At 35.3% G+C, this 20,880-nt stretch overlaps 2 pseudogenes; both read right to left on the reverse strand.

Moving 5' to 3' along the window:
* Window positions 1-2,475: 2,475 nt before the first annotated feature.
* On the reverse strand, window positions 2,476-5,500 carry LOC115512967 (annotated as a pseudogene).
* Window positions 5,501-5,945: 445 nt separating this feature from the next.
* The window catches only part of LOC115512968, a 74,120-nt pseudogene continuing 59,185 nt past the window's right edge, over window positions 5,946-20,880 (reverse strand).

Here is a 20,880-nt window from a genome sequence, read left to right on the forward strand (position 1 = left end):
AGAAATTTTTTTTTCATAAACAGCTATAGTCCTAAACGAGATAATTAAATAGTAAGATACTCTAAGAAAAATGCTTTTGGTTTTTCAAAATGTATTAAAAGTCAAATAAGTAAACAAAAAAAGAAATGTGAAAAATGACTGATGGCTTGATACAAAGAAAATAATATTGAAACCCACATTTATTTTTCTTAAGTTGACTCTAAACAAATATAGGATAACTAGTTTTTAGAAATGAAGCTTCACCTGACTACTTTCCAGAAAACTTTCATTACTAAGTCAAGCACATGGCCACTAAATCAAATTATTAAAGTATTACATTTAAAATGTTCTTGTAATTTCAAGATGTGATTTGATCTTTTAAGGGAATGACTGCCTTATTCAAACAGTAATAGAATTCTTCCATTATGTCATTCAAAGAACAAATGAAACTGGTGGATTTTAAACCTTTTCCAATGGTATATTTTTATCTTTAAATTATCATCTACTTTCTCAAACAATTTTAGCTACATTTACTGATATTAATTACCACTGAGAGTACCTCAAACTTCATAGATATATCAGAGTCACATAATGCATAAAAACATATTTTTGTAAAAAATAGATGATGAATAATCTTGTGGGCCAGCAAATGCAATGCAAGGAATAGAATTATGTCTACCAAATTCAACACATTTCTGAAAGATGACTAATAATTATGGCTACTTGGAGAAATACGTTATGTTCACATCATAATTGCAAAACCTATTCAAGTCATTCCACTTACTATAAAGGGGAATGAAATAAAACTACTCAAAAAAAAAGGGAGTATGCTAAAAGTGTGTGTCAGTTTTTTTTTTTCAATTAGGTTCAAGGTTTCCTATGTTGCAGTTCATTAGAAATTCCTCAAGATTCAAAATAAAAAATAGGAACCTGTTAGATGTTGTAAATTAATATCTGTCATTATTATCAACACAAATGGCTTGTATCCAAGGCCTCTAAAAGCATATCAAGGCAGTGTTAAATTAAATAGCATTGTAGGATTTTGAATGATATGTATCACATGGAATTTTGTTCATAGTTTTATACATCTGAACTTAAAGAAGTGACACTAAAGAGAAAAAGAAAGAAGAAAATGCATCCACAAAATAAAATATAAAACTATGAAGAATACATCTAATAGGCTATTATGAAATTTGATTATTTAAGCATGAAATTTATCTACCCTATAAATATGGCATTATATATCAGGAACTAAGTGAAGAAGAAAATCAGGAATGATGGGAAACTAATCATGGCTCATGAGATTTGGTTGTAAACTTTCATAGATTTATTTCTTAAAAAAATGATAAGGAAATACATTACTATCTTGGTGCAAAGACACACTGTAATGAGTAAACTACAATTTACTGCTAGAAGAGATCACTGTATAATTCAATTTATGCCCTCTCATAAATTTCAGAATAAGTTGAGTTTTTACTGCTAACATCCTTTCAGTTATATATAGCCTCAGTACACAGTAAAACATGTGGACTTGAGAGCAACAGACTCACTCTAATGTCATAGGGATAACATGTGTATGATGGTGAGGACTCCTTGCTAAACCATTATTTGCTCAAAGGACAATTTTGTCATCGTAAGTAAAATTAGTATCTGTTTAAGTTCCTAGTTTTTCTGGATTCTCCATTTTTGCCTGCTGTGCGGTTACAGAGCTAAATGACCGTGAGAACTTGATACCTACCTTACAGTCAGGCAAAGTTTACACATTCATATGAAGAAATTAATTCTGCTGGTGGTAGTCACAAAACGAAAATGAGGTAAATAGAAAACAAGAGGAAATACATAATATTTTTTTAACAATACAATTTTGTTTTTTCATCCAGTCATAGGTTTATAAGCCAGGTAGATTGCTCACTTTTTACTATTTTAAAGCAATTTTAGGTTCACAGTAACCTTAGGAGAAAGAGACAGCAAACTTAGGAAGGATCACATGGTATTTCTAATTTTTTGAGGAGTGCCCATGCTGTTTTCCAAAGTGGCTCTTCCAATTTAGATTTCCACCAACAGTGAATGAGGTTTCCTTTTTTCCACATTCTCATCAATACTTGTTTCTTGTCTTTTTGATTTTAGCCATTCTTTTTTGCAGGATGGGGGTGGGATATGACCTTTACTGATATTAGCTTATCCACTGGAGTGGAAACAATGTACAGAACCAAATGTTTGTTACTATAACTTCTGCATCACAATTTAAACACATACAAGTTTTTTGTTTTTGTTTTTTGTTTTTGTAAACTCAATTCAATCAAAATCCACTACTTCAGAGTCTATAGCTTCTTTGAAGCCACAGTAACACTGAAATATGGTTAAGACTCATGCAGAAAATTTGATTGGTTGGAAAGCTAATTAAACTTCCAACTTGCTCAAATAGAATTACAAAAAGGCAGTGTTGTGTTTTTCACAGAGATACAGTCGCCTGGAATCACCAACACTGGATAGCTGTTAAGAGTATTTAGAGTCCTGAGATAATAAGGAATCCGGGATCCTTTCAACAGTCTTTGACTGTCCTTTCTTCCCAGTCAGAGATTTGTTTATGTGAGGATTGACACCACCACCAGCAATTGTAGCCTTGATGAGAGAATCCAATTCTTCACCTCCACGAATAGCAAGTTGTAAATGAGGAAGGGTAACAAGCTTTACCTTCAAACGTTTGGATGCATTTCCTGCCAATTCAAGTACTTCTGCGGTGAGGTACTCCATGATGGCTGCACTGTGCACAGCGACAGTCACGCCCACACGTCCATGACTGGTTATCTTAGGTTTCACTGAATATTGCCCACTGGCAACTTCAAGCCAGCTCTCTGCTGGCTATGTCCCTATGTCTTGGCCTTTTCAGAGTCCTTCCCAGCCTTACTGCCAGCCTTTGAATTCTGCTGAGGCTTAAACAAGCAAGGCAGAAAAAGAATTAGAAAACAAGACCCCACAGCAACTCTTCCATTGGACCCGATTCAAACTGCCAATTTTAGCCTTTCTAACAGGTGTGAGGTGAAATCTCATTGTGGCTTAATTTGCTTTTCCCTGAAGACAGCGATTTTGAGGATCTTTTCATGTGCCTGTTGGCCATCTGGATGTCTCCTGTGAAAAAAGTCTATTCAGGTCCTCTGTCCATTGTTTTAATGGCATGTTTAGTGTTTTTGATGTTAAGTTGTATATCAGTTCTTCACGTAATTGGATATTAATCCCCATATCATTTGCAAATATCTTTCCCACTCAGTAAGTTGTCTTTTTGTTTTGTTGATGGTTTCCTTTGCTGGGCAAAAGCTTTAGTTGTTTATTTTTGCTTTTATTTCCCTTCTCTCAGGAGACCTATCTAGAAAAATAGTGCTATGAATGATGTCAGAGAAATTATTGCCTGTGTTCTCTTTTAGGATTTTTCTGGTTTTAGGTCTATGTTTGGGTCTTTAATAGATTTGAATTTATTTTGTGTATGGGGTTAGAAAGTAGTCCTGTTTCATGAGAATGTCCCCAGCACCATGTATTGAAGAGACTGTCTCTCTCCATTGTATATTCTCGCCTTCTTTGTCAGAGATTAATTGACCATATAAATGCAGGTTTATTATCCAGGCTTCTATTCTATTCCATTAACTATATGTCTGTTTTTGTGCAGTAGAATGCTGTTTTGACGACTACAGCTTTGCAGTATGTCTTGAACCTGGAATTGTGATACCTCCAGTTTTGTTCTTCTTTCTAAGATTGCTTTGTCTATTCAAGGTCCTTTTGTGGTTCCATACAAATTTTAATATTATTTTTTCTAGTTTTGTTGAAAAATTGCTGTTGTATTTTGATAAGGATTGCATTCAATCTGTAGATTGCTCTGGGTAGTATGGACAATTTTTCACAGTAATAATTCTTCAAATCCATAAGCATGGAGTATTTGTGTCATATTCATTTTCTTTCATCAATGTTTTATAGTTTACAGAGTACAGGTCTTTTACCTTTGGGGTTAAATGTATTCTAGGTATCCCTTTTTGGTGCAATTGTAAATGGAATTATTTTCTTAATTTTTCTTTCTGCTACTTCATTATTAGTGTATTCAAATCCAACACATTTTTATATACTGATGTTATACCCTGTGACTTTACTGAGTTCACTTATTACTTGTAGTTTTTCAGTGAAGGTTGATTTTGTCAAATACTTTTTTCTGCATTTGTTGAGATGATAATGTAATTTTTATTCTTTTTTTGGTTAACGTGATATGCCATGTTGATTTCAAGATGTTGAACCATCTTTGCATCACTTGAATAAATCCAGTTAATCATGGTGTATGATTTTTTGTGTGTATTATTGAATTTGACCTGCTAATATTTTGTTGACTATTTTAAAACTATATTCTTGAGTGATATTTGCCTGTAATTTTCTTTCTTTCTAGGTTAGATATCAGAGTATAGCTGGCTTGGTAGAATGAGCTTGGAATCATTTCTTCCTCTTCTATTTTTTGAAATAGTTTAATAAAAATAAGTAACTCTAAATGTTTGGGAGAATTCGCTTGTGAAGTTGTCTGTTACTGGACTTTTGTTTATTGGGAAGTTTTTGATTGCTAATTCAATTTCATTACTAATAATTGGCCTGTTCAATTTTTCTGGTTCTTCCTGGTTCAATTTGGGAAGATTGTATGTTTTTTAGAAATCTGTCATTTTCTCCTAGGTTGTCCAATTTGTTGGTGTGTAGTTTTTCATGGTAGTCTCGTTTTTCTGTGGGGTTGGTTGTAACTTCTCTTAACTTTTGATTTTATTTGGTCCCTCCCTTTTTTTCTCTATGAGTCTTGCTAAAGGTTTATCAATTTTGTTTATCTTTTTCAAACAACCATTTCTTAGTTTTGTTGATCTTTTCTATTGATTTTTTAGTCTCTAGTTCATTTACTTTTACTCTAATCTTTTTTTTTTTTTTTTTTTTTTTTTTTTTTTAAATTTTTTTTTTTTTTTTTTCAACGTTTATTTATTTTTGGGACAGAGAGAGACAGAGCTATGAACGGGGGGAGGGGCAGAGAGAGAGGGAGACACAGAATCAGAAACAGGCTCCAGGCTCTGAGCCATCAGCCCAGAGCCCGACGCGGGGCTCGAACTCACGGACCGCGAGATCGTGACCTGGCTGAAGTCGGACGCTTAACCGACTGCGCCACCCAGGCGCCCCACTTTTACTCTAATCTTTATTATTTCCTTCCTTTTTTTCTTTTTCTTTTTCTACTTCCTATAGGTGTAAGGTTGGATTGTGTCTTGAGATTGTTTTTTAAAGTTAGCCTGTATTGCTGTATATTTTCCCCTTAGAACGACTTTCACTTCATCTCTTAGATTTTCAAGTGTTGTTTTCATTTCATTTGTCTTAAGGTATTCTTAGATTTCCTCTTTGATTTCTTCATTGACCCAGTGGTTATTTAGTAGCATGTTGTTTAGACTTGTGTTTCTCGTTGTTGTTGTTGTTGTTCTTGTTGTCGTTTTCCAGATTTCTTGAAATTGGCTTCTAGTTTCATAGCATTGTGCTGAGTAAAGATACTTTATATGATTTCAGTTTCTTAAATTTATTGAGATTTGTTTTCTGACAACAAATGATCTATCCTGGAGAATTTTCATGTGTACTTGAGAAGACTGTATAATCTTCTGGTTTTGATAAATGTGCTGTTAAATCTCCTAAGTTGATTAGGTCTAATGTTAAGGTCAATGTTCCCATTTTCTATCTGGATAGTTACCCCTTTGATGTAAGTGGAATATTAAAGTCTCCTCCTCCTCCTCCTCCCTCCTCCTCCTCTTTCTTCTTTTTTCCTTCTTCTTTTCTTTTCTTTTCTTTTCTTATTCTCCTCCTTTATTCTTCTCCTTCTCTTCTCCTTTCTTCTTCTCCTTCCTTTTTTCCAAATGCCAACTTAGTTTAATAAATCAAGGAACCACAGGTGACTGCACTCTAGGAGAACATTCAGTTCCTCATGGTCCATTCATAGTCTTCTCTGAGATTCCACTGCTAATTGTGTGGCCATGAAGCTTATAGCCATCTTGTCTTGCTAATGCCACTGTGCCAGGCTGTACCCCAATGCCAGTGGGCACATGACAGATGAGTTAATACTCATGAGGGTCATATTTGTCATCCATGGATGTCATCTTCTCCAGGCCATGTTTGGCAACACTCTTTAGCTTTACTTCTAAAAGTGATAACTCTTGGAAGATATTCTCCAGAGTAAGCTTCCGGTCCCCAGGCTTTGTTTCTTCAGAAATGTACTCTGCAGTCCTTTCCAAATGTCTGCCACCTCTACCAAGTCCTTATAGAAACTCTGGATTCCAATATCTTGGCAATCTTCTACATATATCTGGTTTTGCCACCTTATGTTTTCATCATCAGCCACAGCTCTCTGGTATTCATTGTTAAGTCCTGGACTTCCTTCTCCAGTTTCACAGCTTTAAGGTTTAAGGCTTGTTCTACAAGAGAGGGTCCAAGTGCATCAGGAGGGTCCTCAGAACTGCAGTCCTCTTCGGCAGTTCTCTGAATGGCAGTGCTGAAAGGATGCAGCGATCCCCTGCCTTCCAACACAGGTGAAGGCCGGAAGGCACTGCACCAGTGGCTGGATTGCTCCACACTGATCACACAGCCATATTCCTGATCCCCAATGTTAAAGTCTTATGCTATTGTTTTATTACTGTCATTGTCTACCTTTGTATCTATTAATATTTGTTTTATATATTTAGGCTCTCGTATGTTACGTGCATGAATATTACAAGTGTTATACATATTTTTTTGGACTGATCCTTTTATTATTATGTAATCTCCTTTTTTATCTCATTAAAATTTGTTTTTAAAATCTATTTTGTCTTGCATAAGTATTGCTATCTCAACTTTCTCTTGTTTTTAAATTTGTGTGTAATATATTTTCAATCACTTCACATTCTATCTGTGTGTATCTTTAGATCTAAAGTGAGTTTCTTATAAGCAGCATATAGATAGGTCTGTATTTTATCCATTCTGCCACACTATGTGCATCCATCTTTCCTTCCTTCCTTCCTTCCTTCCTTCCTTCCTTCCTTCCTTCCTTCCTTACTTCCCCTCCCTTCCCTTTCCCCTTCCCCTTCCTCTTTCTTGTATTTTTTTAAAGTTTACTTATTTGCTTTGAGAAAAAAGAGAGGGGGGAGCATGAACAGGGGAGGGGCAGAAAGAGTGAGAGACAGAATCCCAAGCAAGCTTTGTGCTGTCTGTGCAGAGCCTGATGTGGGGTTCTATCCCACAACCATGAGATCATGACCTGAGCCAAAATCAAGAGTTAGATGCTTAACCGAGTCACCAGGCACCCCTATTTCTCTTTCTTTCTTTCTTTCTTTCTTTCTTTCTTTCTTTCTTTCTTTCTTTCTTTCTTTTCCTTTCTTTCCTTCCTTTCTTCCCTTCCTTTATTCCCTTCATTCCTTTCTTCCCTTCCTTTTTTCCCTTCCTTTCTTTCTTTTAGGAGTATTTAGTTCATTTACTTCTAAAGTAGTTATTGATAGAGATTTATTTATTGCCATTTTTTAAGTGTTTTCTGGTCATTTGAAAGTCTTTGATACCCACTGTCATTCACATTTTCTCCAATGTTAGCTTATAGAAGCTACATGGTTTTGAATATTATATTTAGGTCTTTGATCCTTTTTTTGGTAATTTTTACGAAGTGTATAAGATCTGTGTCTAGATTGTTTTTTTCATGGGGTGAAATGTGTTCCAACACGTTTGTTGAAGACACTTTTTGTTCCATTGTATGACATGTACTCTTTTGTCAAAGTTTAGTTGACTACATTTGCATGGGTTAATTTGGGCTCTCTATTCTGTTCCATCAATTCATTTTCTGATTCTTGCACCAATACCACACTGTCTTGATTACTGAAGCTCTATAGTATGTCTTCAAGTCAAATAGTGTTAACTCTTAAACTTTGTTCTTCTACTTTAATAATAGGTTGCTTATTTTGGGTATTTTGCCTCTCCATAAGAACTTTAAAATCAGTTTGCTGATGACCACAAAAACTTGCTGGGATTTTGATTAGAACTGTGATAAAACTAGAGATCAAGTTGTAAACAGTCAACATTTTGGCAATATCAAGTCTTTCTATCCACGACCATGTAATATGTCTCCATTTATTTTGTTCTTCTTTAATTTTTTTCTTCAGTTTGTAGTTTTCCTTATATAAATCTTAAACTTGTTTTTTAGATTTATAACTAAGTATTTCATTTTTGGTGTGCTAATGTAAATGGCACTGTAAAATTTTTAATTTTAAATTTTACTTGATTGATGCTAGTATATAGGAAAGTGGTAGTTTTTATATGTTAACCTTTTACCTTGAAAACTTACTATTATCACTTGTTAGTTCCAGTATGTATGTATGTGTGTATATACACACATTGACTATATATATATATATATATATATATATATATAGTCAATTCTCTCAGATTTTCTACATGGATGATTATATACCTGTGAATAAATTAGTTTCATTTCTTCCTTTCCAATCTGTGTATCTCTTAGTATGATGGCTTTAGATGTTTTGTAGATATTTTTATCAAGTTAAGGATATTCCCCTTCTATATCTAGTTTGCTGAGAATACTTATTATAAATGGGTGTGGGATTATGCCAATGCTTTTTCTGTTATCTATAGCTATGATCATATGATTTTCTTCTTTATATATTAATATAAATTAATTTATTAATTAATACAATGTATTAATTTATGTACTTAATTTAAATTATTTGATTTTTAAAATTTGAATCAGCCTTGCATAATTTGAAATAAATCTCACTTGGCCATGGTATATAATTTTTTATACATCATTGGATTTAATTTGTTAAATGTTTTTGAGAATATACATTTATATTCATCAGAGATAAATGTCTTTGATTTTGTTGTAACATATTAGTCTAGTTTTGTTATTAAAGTAATGCTGGCATTGTAGAATTAGTTATTAAGTATTAAGTAAATTAGAATTAGTTATTAACTATTTCCTTTGCTTCTGTCTTCTTGAAGAGATTATAGAAAATGGGTATTTCTTCTTTGAGTATTTGGTAATATTCATCAGTGAACCCATCTGGACCTGGTGCTTTCTGTTTTTGAAGGTTATTAATTGTTGATTCCACTTTTTAGGAGCACCTGGGTGGCTCAGTTGGTTAAGTGACCAGCCCTTGATTTTGGCTCAGGTCATGATCTCATAGTCATGAGATCAAGTCCTGTGTCAGGGTCCAGGCTTAGCATGAAGCCTGCTTGGGATTCTGTCTGTCCCTCTGCCCCTCCCCTACTCACATGCTCTCTCTCTCAAAAAAAAAATACTGATTCATTTATTAAATATAATTCTAGTATCTATATCTTCTTGTGTGAATTTTGGCAGAATGTGTCTTTTAAGGAATTGATTCATTTCAAGTAGTTTATAAAAGTTATTAGCATAGAATTGATTATATTATTTCTTTATTATCTTCATATATCTTCATTATCTTCCCAGAGCACAAGCAGGCAAGGGCAGAGAGAGAGGGAGACACAGAATCCAAAGTAGACTCCAGGCTCTGAGCTGTCAGCACAGAGCCCAACATATGCCTCAAACCCATGAACCTGTGAGATCATGGCCTGAGATAAAGTCAGATGCTTAACCTACTGAGCCACATAGGCACCCCAAATTTCTTCATTATCTTTTTAATGTCAATGTGATCTGCAATGATGTCATTTCTTTAAATTCTGATATTGTCAACTTGTTTCATCTCTCTTATTTCCTAGTTAGCCTTTAGCTTTATTCTCTATTGATTTTCTATTTTCAATTTCATTAATTTCAACTCTAGCTTTATTTCTTTTATTATCCTTATTTTTGATTAATTTTTCTCATTTATTTTCCAAGATACAAGTTCAGATGATTAATTTTATATCTATCTTCTTTTCTAAAATATGCATTCACTACCTGCCATAAATTTTGAGATGTTATATTTTAATTTTCATTTAGGTTCTGTTATTGACTTATATTTTAATTCTAATGTGGTTTGAAAAGAAACAATATATAACTTTCATTCTTTTGAATTTTCTAAGTTATGTTTTGTGGTCTAGAATATGGTTCATCTCACGGAATGTGCCATGTGAGCTTGAGGAGAATGTTTATTCTGTTCTTGTTGGATGAAGAAGTTGATAAATATTAATTACATCCAGTTGATTGATGGAAAAAGTAGAACACACTCAATGATGAAAAGCTCAAAATTTTTCCTCTCAGAACAGGCATAAGACAAGGAGGCCCACTCTTGACACTTTAATTCAATTAGTATTAGAAATCTTACCCACAGCAATGAAAGAAAGAAAGAAAGAAAGAAAGAAAGAAAGAAAGAAAGAAGAAAGAAAGAGAAAGAAAAAAGAAAAGGAAAGAAAAAAGAAAAGGAAAAGAAAAGAAGAAAAGAAGGAACGAGCATCCAGACTGGAAAGAAATTTTTGGTAGAAAGTAATGTTATGATATTTATCAGACAGCATGATTTTTTACTTTTATAATTGAAAAAGTGCTGCATATAATACTAATACCATTCATAATCTGCCCATCTCTAGAACATTGATAAATTGTGCAGTCACAATGAAAAATAATAGTCTTCAATCACTGTCTATATATTTTTGCTTTTAATTGAAAAAAAACTAATATTATAAAAGATGTCAAATTATACATCCAAAAATGTCAAAGAATTCCTAATTGGATAAATCAGTAAGTACACCTAGATATCCTCATCAGTCTTTAGAATAGCAAAAATAAACAGTCTTGTAGGCAGCCAGAGAAAAAGAACATAGTAGAGAAGGAAAAAAAAAGATAATTGCAGCAGATGTTTCTTCAGAAAACAGGCAAGCTAGAATATAGCAGAGTGCCATCTTCATTTTTATTATTTACTTATTTATATGGTTATGTATTTACTTATTATTTTTTAGAGAGAGCACAACAGGGGTAGAGGTGTAGAGGGGTAGAGAGAAAGAGAGAGAATCTTTTTTTAATTTAATTTTTTTTTTAAATTTACATCCAAATTAGTTAGCATATGGTGCAACAATGATCTCAGGAGATTCCTTAATGCCCCTAACCCATTTAGTCCATCCCCACTTCTACAACCCCTTGAGTAACCTTCTGTTTGTTCTCCATATTTAAGAGTCTCTTATGTTTTGTCCCCCTCCCTGTTTTTAGATTATTTTTGCTTCCCTTCTCTTATGTTCATCTCTTTTGTCTCTTAAAGTCGTCATATGAGTGAAGTCATATGATTTTTGTCTTTCGCTGACTAATTTCACTTAGCATAATACCCTCCAATTCCATCCACGTAGTTGCAAATAGCAAGATTTCATTCTTTTTGATTGCTGAGGTAATATTCCATTGTGTGTGTGTGTGTGTGTTGTGTGTGTGTGTGTGTCTGTGTATATATATATATACCACACCACCTCTTCTTTATCCATTCATCCATCAATGGACATTTGGGCTCTTTCCATATTTCGGCTATTGTTGATAGTGTTGCTATAAACATGGGGGTGCATGTGTCCCTTCGAAAAAGCACACCTGTATCCCTTGGAAAAATGCCCAGTAGTGCAATTGCTGGCATGTAGGATAGTTCTATTTTTAGTTTTTTGAGGAACCTCCATACTGTTTTCCAGAGTGGCTGCACCAGCTTGCATTCCCACCAACAGTGCAAAAGAGACCCTCTTTGTCCGCATCCTCGCCAACATCTGTTGTTGCCTGAGTTGTTAATGTTAGCCATTCTGACAGGTGTAAGGTGGTATCTCATTGTGGTTTTGATTTGTATTTCCCTGATGATGAGTGATGTGGAGCATTTTTTCATGTGTCGGTTGGCCATCTGGATGCCTTCTTTGGAGAAGTGTCTATTCATGTCTTTTGCCCATTTCTTCACTGGATGATTTGTTTTTGGGTGTTGACATGATAAGTTCTTTATAGATTTTGGATATTAACCCTTTATCTGATATGTCCTTTGCATATATCTTCTCCCATTCTGTCAGTTGCCTTTTAGTTTTGCTGATTGTTTCCTTCGCTGTGCAGAAGCTTTTTATTTTGATGAGGTCTCAGTAATTCATTTTGCTCTTGTTCCCTTGCCTCCAGAGACGTGTTGAGTAAGAAGTTGCTGTGGCCAAGATCAAAGACGTTTTTTCCTGCTTTTTCCTCGAGGATTTTGATGGCTTTGTGTCTTACATTTAGATCTTTTGTCCATCTTGAGTTTATTTTTGTGTATGGAGTAAGAAAGTGGTCCAGGTTCATTCTTCTGCATGTCGCTGTCCAGTTTTCCCAGCACCACTTGCTGAAGAGACTGTCTTTATTCCATTGGATATTCTTTCCTGCTTTGTCAAAGATTAGTTGGCCATACATTTGTGGGTCCATCTAGGTTCTCTATTCTGTTCCATTGATCTGAGTGTCTGTTCTTGTGCCAGTACCATACTGTCTTGATGATTACAGTTTTGTAGTATAGCTTGAGGTTCAGGATTGTGATGCCCGCTGCTTTGGTTTTCTTTTTCAAGATTTCTTTGAGTGTTCGGGGTCAGAAAGAGAGAGAATCTTAAACAGGCTCACACTCAGCATGGGACCCAATATGCAGCTCCATGCCCTGACCCTGGAATCATGACTTGAGTCAAAATCTAGAGTAGGATGCTCAACCAACTGAGCCCACTCAGGTGTCCCTGGGGTGCCATTTTAGAGTACTGGAGAAAGATGAATCAAAATTCAAAAAAAAAAAAGAAAAAGAAAAAAATATATATACTATAATCATTACACAGATGAAAAAAGAGAATTGTAAAAAATTCAAAATTCATTCTGAAAAATATTCTTAGTACACTATCTATAGAAGAAACATCCTTACCTTGACAAAGCCATTTATACAAATATAAGGCTAATATCAAGACCATGATGAAAGACTCAATATTTTTTCTCCTAAGTCTAGAAACAGCGTGAAGCTTGAACTCATGACTTTTATTCCATACTTCACTGAATTTACTGGTCGTAATGGGAGAGGGGAAAAAAAGCCCGAAAGAGTAGAAAGTAATAGGTAATACTGTCCTTAGCCACAGATGACACAATGTTTGTATAACATGTATGTAATCTAAAAATAAAAACCAACAAATAGATAAACAAAATTTTACAATGTTACAGATAGGTCAACAGAAATAAAGGCAATTTTTAAAAATTGTTTTCTTTTTTTAAAAATTTATTTAAACCCAAGTTAGTTAACATATAGTGTAATAATGATTTCAGGGGTAGAATTTATGATTCATCACTTACATATAACACCTAGTGCCTATCCTAATGAGTGCCTTCCTTAATGCCCATCACTCATTTAGCCCATCCCCCAGCCAACATCCCTCCAGTACCCTCAGTTTGTTCTCTGTATTAAGAATCTCTTATGGTTTGCCTCCCTCTCTGTTTTATCTTATTTTTCTTCCCTTCCCTACATTCTCCTGTTTTGTTTCTTAAATTCCACATATAGGTGAAATTGTATGATATTTATATTGATTTTTTTTTTCTGATACAAGTGGTCAATGAATATTCAAAAAGGATGTTCAACATATTAATCATGGAAATGTAAATAAAACCAAAATAAATTCCCATTTTATATCCATTACAATGACTAAAATTAACATTACTGATAATATCAAATAGTAGTGAAGAAGTGGGTTAGATAAAACTTTCATCTTTGCGTGGTAGGATTGCAAAATAATAAACCATGTCAAGAAAGAGTTTGGTAGTTTTCTCAAAATGTTCACCATATGACCCAGCAATTCTACTCTGAGGTAATTAGTCACAGAACAAAAAAAAAACAACAAAAAACAACAACTTTAAAAAAGACACACAATAGCCATGTAGGTGAATAATTATAATAACTATATTTAGACAAGTCAAAATCAGAAAATGTCCAAATAAAGGAATAAATTCATTTTCATGCAATAGAGTATAACTCAGGGGGGGAATAAAAGGAAAACATTATTGATACAGTTACAGGGATAAACCTCAAAAACATTACGCTGACCAAATAAGGAAGACACAGAGACAAATTAAACATTTTCTGTTATATGAAGGTCAAAAATCACCAAAATAATTTCTAGTAATAGAAATCAGACCTGTGGTTTCCTGGGGAAAGAGGCTGATGAGAAATGCTAAACTGACTCCACTGGCCCACAAGAGATTTTTCTGTGTTATAATGTTTCTATAACTTGTTTGGAGGGCAATATATGGCTCCATAAATTTATCATAACTCATAGACTTGTACACTCACATTAGGTACAACTTAAATTATTCCTCTACAAATTTGATTTAAAATGCCGGTATAGTGGGGCGCCTGGGTGGCTTCAGTCGGTTAAGCATCCGACTTCGGCTCAGGTCATGATCTCACGGTCTGTGAATTTGAATCCTGCATCGGGCTCTGTGCTGACAGCTCAGAGCCTGGTGCCCATTTCAGATTCTGTGTCTCCCTCTCTCTCTGCCCCTCCCTGTTCATGCTCTGTCTCTGTCTCAAACATAAATAAAACGTTAAAAAAATTAAAAATAAATAATAAAATAAAATGCCGGCATAGAAGTCTTTTAATCTTTTAAATTTATTTAATTTTTTTTCTCTCTGCCCCTCCCCTGTTCATGCTCTGTCTCTGTCTCTATCTCAAAAATAAATAACGTTAAAAAAAATTAAAAAAAATAATAAATAAAATGCCGGCATAGAAGTCTTCTTAATCTTTTAAATTTATTTAATTTTTTTCATCTTGAGGATAAGTGCATATGTACTATCCCTTATACAGTCAAAATCTTGTTTGAAAAATATACTTGGAGTAGAACTTTTTCTTGATAATCTCTTCCTTTTGCTCTTGTTTAAATCTTATGGGGAAAGTTTTTAGTTCTTAATTCTTTCAAATTCAGAAATAATATTATATGTCCTGTTTCCAGCCATCTAAGTACATAAAATAATGTTATTAAGTTGTCAGCCCATATCTAAGCTATCAAACTCATAACATGGGTTGAAAGGAAATATCATTAGCATTTTTCCTACAAACCATTTCACATGGTGAAAACTCCAGAAACCGACTATCAATTTTCGTGAGAGGTCCACAGTAGGAGACTAGAAAATACAATATGTGAGAACATATGGCAAATACTTACATAAATGAAATACAGCCTATACAGATGGTTTACCTTAGAGAATAGAGTGGCATGCTGGGTTGTTTTTTGTAGTCAGTCTGCTCCAAGATAGAGTGTGGTATCGAGTGAGAGTTGGCACTAGTAACTTAACGTAGAAGAAAAAAATCTATCAAACCCATATGGTAACTTTGTTTAAAAAAATTTTTTTTGATGTTTATTTACTTTTTGAGAAGACAGAGAGACAGAGCATGAGTGGGGAGGGGCAGAGAGAGAGGGAGAACAGAGTCCCAAAGCAGACCCCAGGCTCCAAGCTGTCAGCACAGAGCGGGACATGGCGCTCAAAACGCACCAACTGTGAGACCATGAACTGAGCTGAAGTCAGACGCTTAACTGACTGAGCCACCCAGGTGCCCCTATATGGGTAACTTTGAAAACACTTTCTTTCTAGCTGGAATCCTCAAGTTTGTTTAGCCAGCTCTTCCAACAGATTTGTAATAAAGGTAAAAATAAAAATAATAATCCATAGTAATTACTAAACCGGTGCCGGAAGATGTGTAAAGTTTTTCAAAAACTGACAAATCACAAATTAGGTAAAGACTAAGCTCTAAGCAAATTTATAGAAGTGTGAAATAAGAAAGCCAAACAAATTTACTATTCCTATCTTTCAGGCATATGTACCTGTGGCTGTTTGTGATCTGTCATGTGTCTTCAACTCTCTCCCTTCACACGGATACTTCTGGAGTCACCTGTGAATCTCTGCTGCAGGGCTTCTTCTCGATGACCTGAGTAGGCTCAGCACAAGAAGGCCAACTGAAGTTGCCTTAGAGTCCATGCCCCTAGAAGAAGTCCTCCTTACAGTGCTGAATGAGAGTTTGGCATTTAAATACCCACTCCTTGCTTTCACGGAAATAATTCTGAGTAAGGTTCTCTACACTGTCTCTTAGAATCGCCAGTGGAATCAGGGTACTCCTTTGTCCACAGTTGCTAAATTGCTTAATACATGCTCTTTATTGGTTTCCTTCTTCCTGTCTCACTTTCCCACTCCATTAACAGTGTTAACTGAGATCTATTTCCAACTAACTAATCATACTCATATCATTGTCTTGGTAACTGCTTTTCAGGTAGATAAAAGACAGTTACCTAAAGAAAAGGAAAAGTACCTAAAAGTTACATACATTTTTGTAATTGAAATATTTCTAATTGCAAAGAAGGTGTACATAAAGTCTGGATAATTTCATGCCTCTGACTTCTAAGCAAAAAAACACAAAATCAATATTCCCTAAGAAATGTAATTGAGGGAAGACATTGTAAGATAAAATCTATCTCATTGAAGTTTAGGCAAAGGTGAGGGTCATTTTTCATTGAAAGTTCTATAAACATGAATGTCTGTCTTTCTTTCTTTCTTTCTTTCTTTTCTTTCTTTCTTTCTTCTTTCTTTCCCCCGCCTTCTCCTTCTCTTCTCCTTCTCCTTCTCTTCTCTCTCTTCTCCTTCTCCTTCTCCTTCTCCTTCTCTTCTCCTTCTCCTTCTCCTTCTCCTTCTCCTTTTTTAATGTGGCTTGAGCATGGATCCCTGGTTCCTGCTTCGGATTCTTTGTCTCCCTCTCTCTGCCCATTCCCTGATTGCACTCTGTCTCTTTCTCTCTCTCTCAAAAATAAATAAACATTAAAAAAATTAAAAAAGATCCCAGTAATTCACTTTTGCTTTTAATTCCCTTGCCTTTGGGGATGTGTCGAGGAAGAGATTGCTACGGCTGAGGTCAGAGAGGTCTTTTCCTGCTTTCTCCTCTAAGGTTTTGATGGTTTCCTGTCTCACATTTAGGTCCTTATCCATTTTGAGTTATTTTTGTAAATGGTGTGAGAAAGTGGTCTAGTTTCAACCTTCTGCATGTTGCTGTCCAGTTCTCCCAGCACCATTTGTTAAAGAGACTGTCTTTTTTCCATTGGATGTTCTTTCCTGCTTTGTCAAAGATGAGTTGGTCATACGTTGTGGGTCTAGTTCTGGGGTTTCTATTCTATTCCATTGGTCTGTGTGTCTGTTTTTGTGCCAATACCATGCTGTCTTGATGATGACAGCTTTGTAGTAGAGGCTAAAGTCTGGGATTGTGATGCCTCCTGCTTTGGTTTTCTTCTTCAAATTCCTTGGCTATTCGGGGGCCTTTGTGGAGAAACGGGAACCCTCTTGCACTGTTGGTGGGAATGCAATTGGTGCAGCCGCTCTGGAAAGCAGTGTGGAGGTTCCTCAGAAAATTAAAATAGACTACCCTATGACCCAGCAATAGCACTGCTAGGAATTTACCCAAGGGATACAGGAAGAGTACTGATGCATAGGGGCACTTGTACCCCAATGTTCTAGCAGCACTCTCAACAATAGCCAATTATGGAAAGAGCCTAAATGTCCATCAACTGATGAATGGATAAAGAAATTGTGGTTTATATACACAATGGAATACTACGTGGCAATGAGAAAAAAATGAAATATGGCCTTTGTAGCAACGTGGATGGAACTGGAGAGTGTGATGCTAAGTGAAATAAGCCTACAGAGAAGACAGATACCATATGGTTTCACTCTTATGTGGATCCTGAGAAACTTAACAGGAACCCATGGGGGAGGGGAAGGGGAAAAAAAAAAAAAGACGTTAGAGTGGGAGAGAGCCAAAGCATAAGAGACTGTTAAAAACTGAGAACAAACTGAGGGTTGATGGGGGTGGGGAGGGAGGGAGGGTGGGTGATGGTATTGAGTAGGGCACCTTTTGGGATGAGCACTGGGTGTTGATGGAACCAATTTGTCAATAAATTTCATATATAAAAAAAAATTAAAAAGAAATGTGACTTGAAATTAAGTCAGTTTTCTGGTGTCTCTTCTCTTTGCCTTCAATGTGACTTAAAGGACCATCTGTTAGCCACCCTCTCATTATCTCCCCACTCAGCTTCCTGCTTGTTCCTTCCAGTTTATTCTTTTCCAGAAGTCAGCCAAGACAAGATTCCACATGCACTATTCCACTGTAGGCAGAAGAGTCAAATGGGCTGTCACTCCATTTCCTTGTCATTGATCGGAGAAGCACTATGATGGCTTTGCTTAATAAGTAGTGACACTAAGAGTTTATCTTGGGTTCAGGGCAAAAGAAGCCCCAAAGTCTATTAGCTAGGCCCATAGAGTCCAATTTAGTTCACCAAAATTTTGCAGTGTAATTTGTAGCTAAAAGCACAGGTAGCAATTAGGCTTTGCTTATTTTTGCCTTTGATATTTTTTGTTGTGTAGGGGCATAGAAAAATAAGGGAAATGGGAAATGTAGGATCAGGTATAAGTGCTTGTTTGCTTGCAAAATATGGAAGAAATTGGAAAATATTCTCTCAAGAAGAGGGCAGGTAACCAGGTGTTGTTTGTAAGTAATGAATCACTAAATTCTACACCTGAAACTAATATTACACTGTATGTTATCTAACTGGAATTTAAATAACTTAAAAAAACAAGACAAAAAGATGAGGGCAGGTAGGCAAGGAGACAAAGGAGACACAACATTGAGGAGTCCTGGAGAAAAAATGTTCTGCACTCTATTTTTCTATTGAAGTTCTGTGTAAATAACAAATGTCACATAAGTTTTCAGGGCCAGAGAGAAAAATAGGAGTAATTGCAAGACTCTGTCAAAGGTATGGCTTACAGTGAACCTGAATAATAGACCTCTGGGTGTCATACAGGAATTTCAGTAAGTAGAAAGGACAGAATATTCTGCCTCCCAGAATAACACATACAAAGAAAAGTGATTCTGGGCCTGAAAAGACAGGCAGAAAAGTACCAAACATAATGGTAAATATTTCAGCGGATATTTCAGTTCATTAAGTCATCAAATATTAATGGATCAACTACTATGCAGTAATACTATTCTAGATGCTAGGTATATAGGCAGTGAGTAAAGTATAGGACATTGGATAATGATGTTTTATTGGAAAGAAAGCAAGGGGCATAGGGAAAGCTGGATTTGGGATTAACATTTGTAAGTAGAATACTCAGAAAATGTCTCACTGAGAAGGGTAAATTTAAGAAAAGATGAAAAGAAAGTGTTGAGTGATAAAAGCAAATCACTAGCAAAGGCTTTGAGGAAGCATGCATAGGATGCTCCCATGAACACAAGGCAATTAGTATGGCTGGATGAGAGGAGACATTGAGGTTAGAGAAATACTGAAGGTTCTTCTAAGGAGTTTACATATTATTTTGTGTTAAAACAGACATCATTAGAGACATCAAAGCCAAGGATTAACATATACTGATTTCAAATATATGGAGATCAATTTGGCTCTTGTATTAAGAACAGAATGTGGAGAAGGAAGGTGAAAACAGAGGGAAAAATTTGTAGGTTATTACAATAATTCAGATATAGAAGAAAATCATTGGAATGATAGTAAACAGTAAGGAGTAGTATGGCATTCTCATTACAATTGGAAGTAGAGTCCACAAGTTCTGCTGACATATTGGAAGTGGAATGTGAAACAGATAAGTAAAAGATGACTCTATCTCTTTCGTCCTGAGGAACTGAAAGTGGTTTTAATCATTGGGGATAGGAAGACTGTGGGTGTAACATAGGCTGGAGTGGGTAGGTCAGATCAGGAGTTTGGTACTGACATCCCACTTTAGCTGGGCAACCTTACTCTTATCTCTAAACTTGGGTGATAAGGAAACTTCTCCTGCCCTTTCCAAACTGTGGTAGTTGACTCTCACACCATGACTCTAAATAATTTAAGAAGGCTTAAGTTGGGAATAACTTGATTGGTGGGGGAGAAGTTATGTTTAGTGTAAAAGGGAAGTAAGTTATTCAAACAGAACATTTTTCATGAAAAATATTCTTACTGGTTGTAGCTGAACAAACCAATTCTTACTAAGTTCCCTGATGAGCTTAACATCATAATCCAATGGGAGGACAATCGTTTAGTCTTTGCCTTAACTTGATCCTCTCAGTAAAATTTTTTTGACAAGGTTGATTGGTTTATAATTCCTAAAGCACTGTCTTATCTCCGTGACCCACATTCTTCAGATCTTTGACCATTCCTTTAGTTTATGTTGCATACTTACCACCTACAGTTTGGTCATTCATGGTAGACATTTCTCAAGTATTAGTGCTATTTTATTTAAAAAATAAACTCTTGGGGCGCCTCGGTGGCTCAGTCGGTTAAGCGTCCGACTTCAGCTCAGGTCATGATCTCGCGGTCCGTGAGTTCGAGCCCTGCGTTGGGCTCTGTGCTGACCGCTCAGACCCTGGAGCCTGTTTCCGATTCTGTATCCCCTCTCTCTGACCCTCCCCCTTTCATGCTCTGTCTCTGTCTCAAAAATAAATAAACGTTAAAAAAATTAAAAAAAATAAAAAATAAGCTCTTAGATTATCTTATTTCTCGTTTAGCTCAATAGTTTCTGCCACTATTATAGCTTGATTGCTATTGAAGCTAAATCTATAACCCTTATTTTTCATTTGAGTTCAAACTGGAGTTTGAGCCAATTGGAATGGTCCCCTTTGGCACGTTCTTCAGCCATCTTTATCACTTTTTTCCTTCCAGATAAGTTCTTGGACTACATTGCTCAAATGAATGGTGCATAAATGTTAAATTCCCTCTAAAGTGTATCAATTTACACTTTTATCAGTAAATATATGAAGAAGCTTGTTTGTTTTCTTCCCAATCCAGACCGTTACCACTTTTAATATTGAACAATTTGAACTAAATGTATCTTAATTTCATGTTTGTGTTACCAGCTTGCATATAATTTTTGTTAGTTACTTGTATTTATGCTTTGGCCTCTTTTCCCCTAT

Source organism: Lynx canadensis, chromosome B1 (genome assembly GCF_007474595.2).
Source record: "Lynx canadensis isolate LIC74 chromosome B1, mLynCan4.pri.v2, whole genome shotgun sequence".
Lineage (NCBI taxonomy): Eukaryota > Metazoa > Chordata > Mammalia > Carnivora > Felidae > Lynx > Lynx canadensis.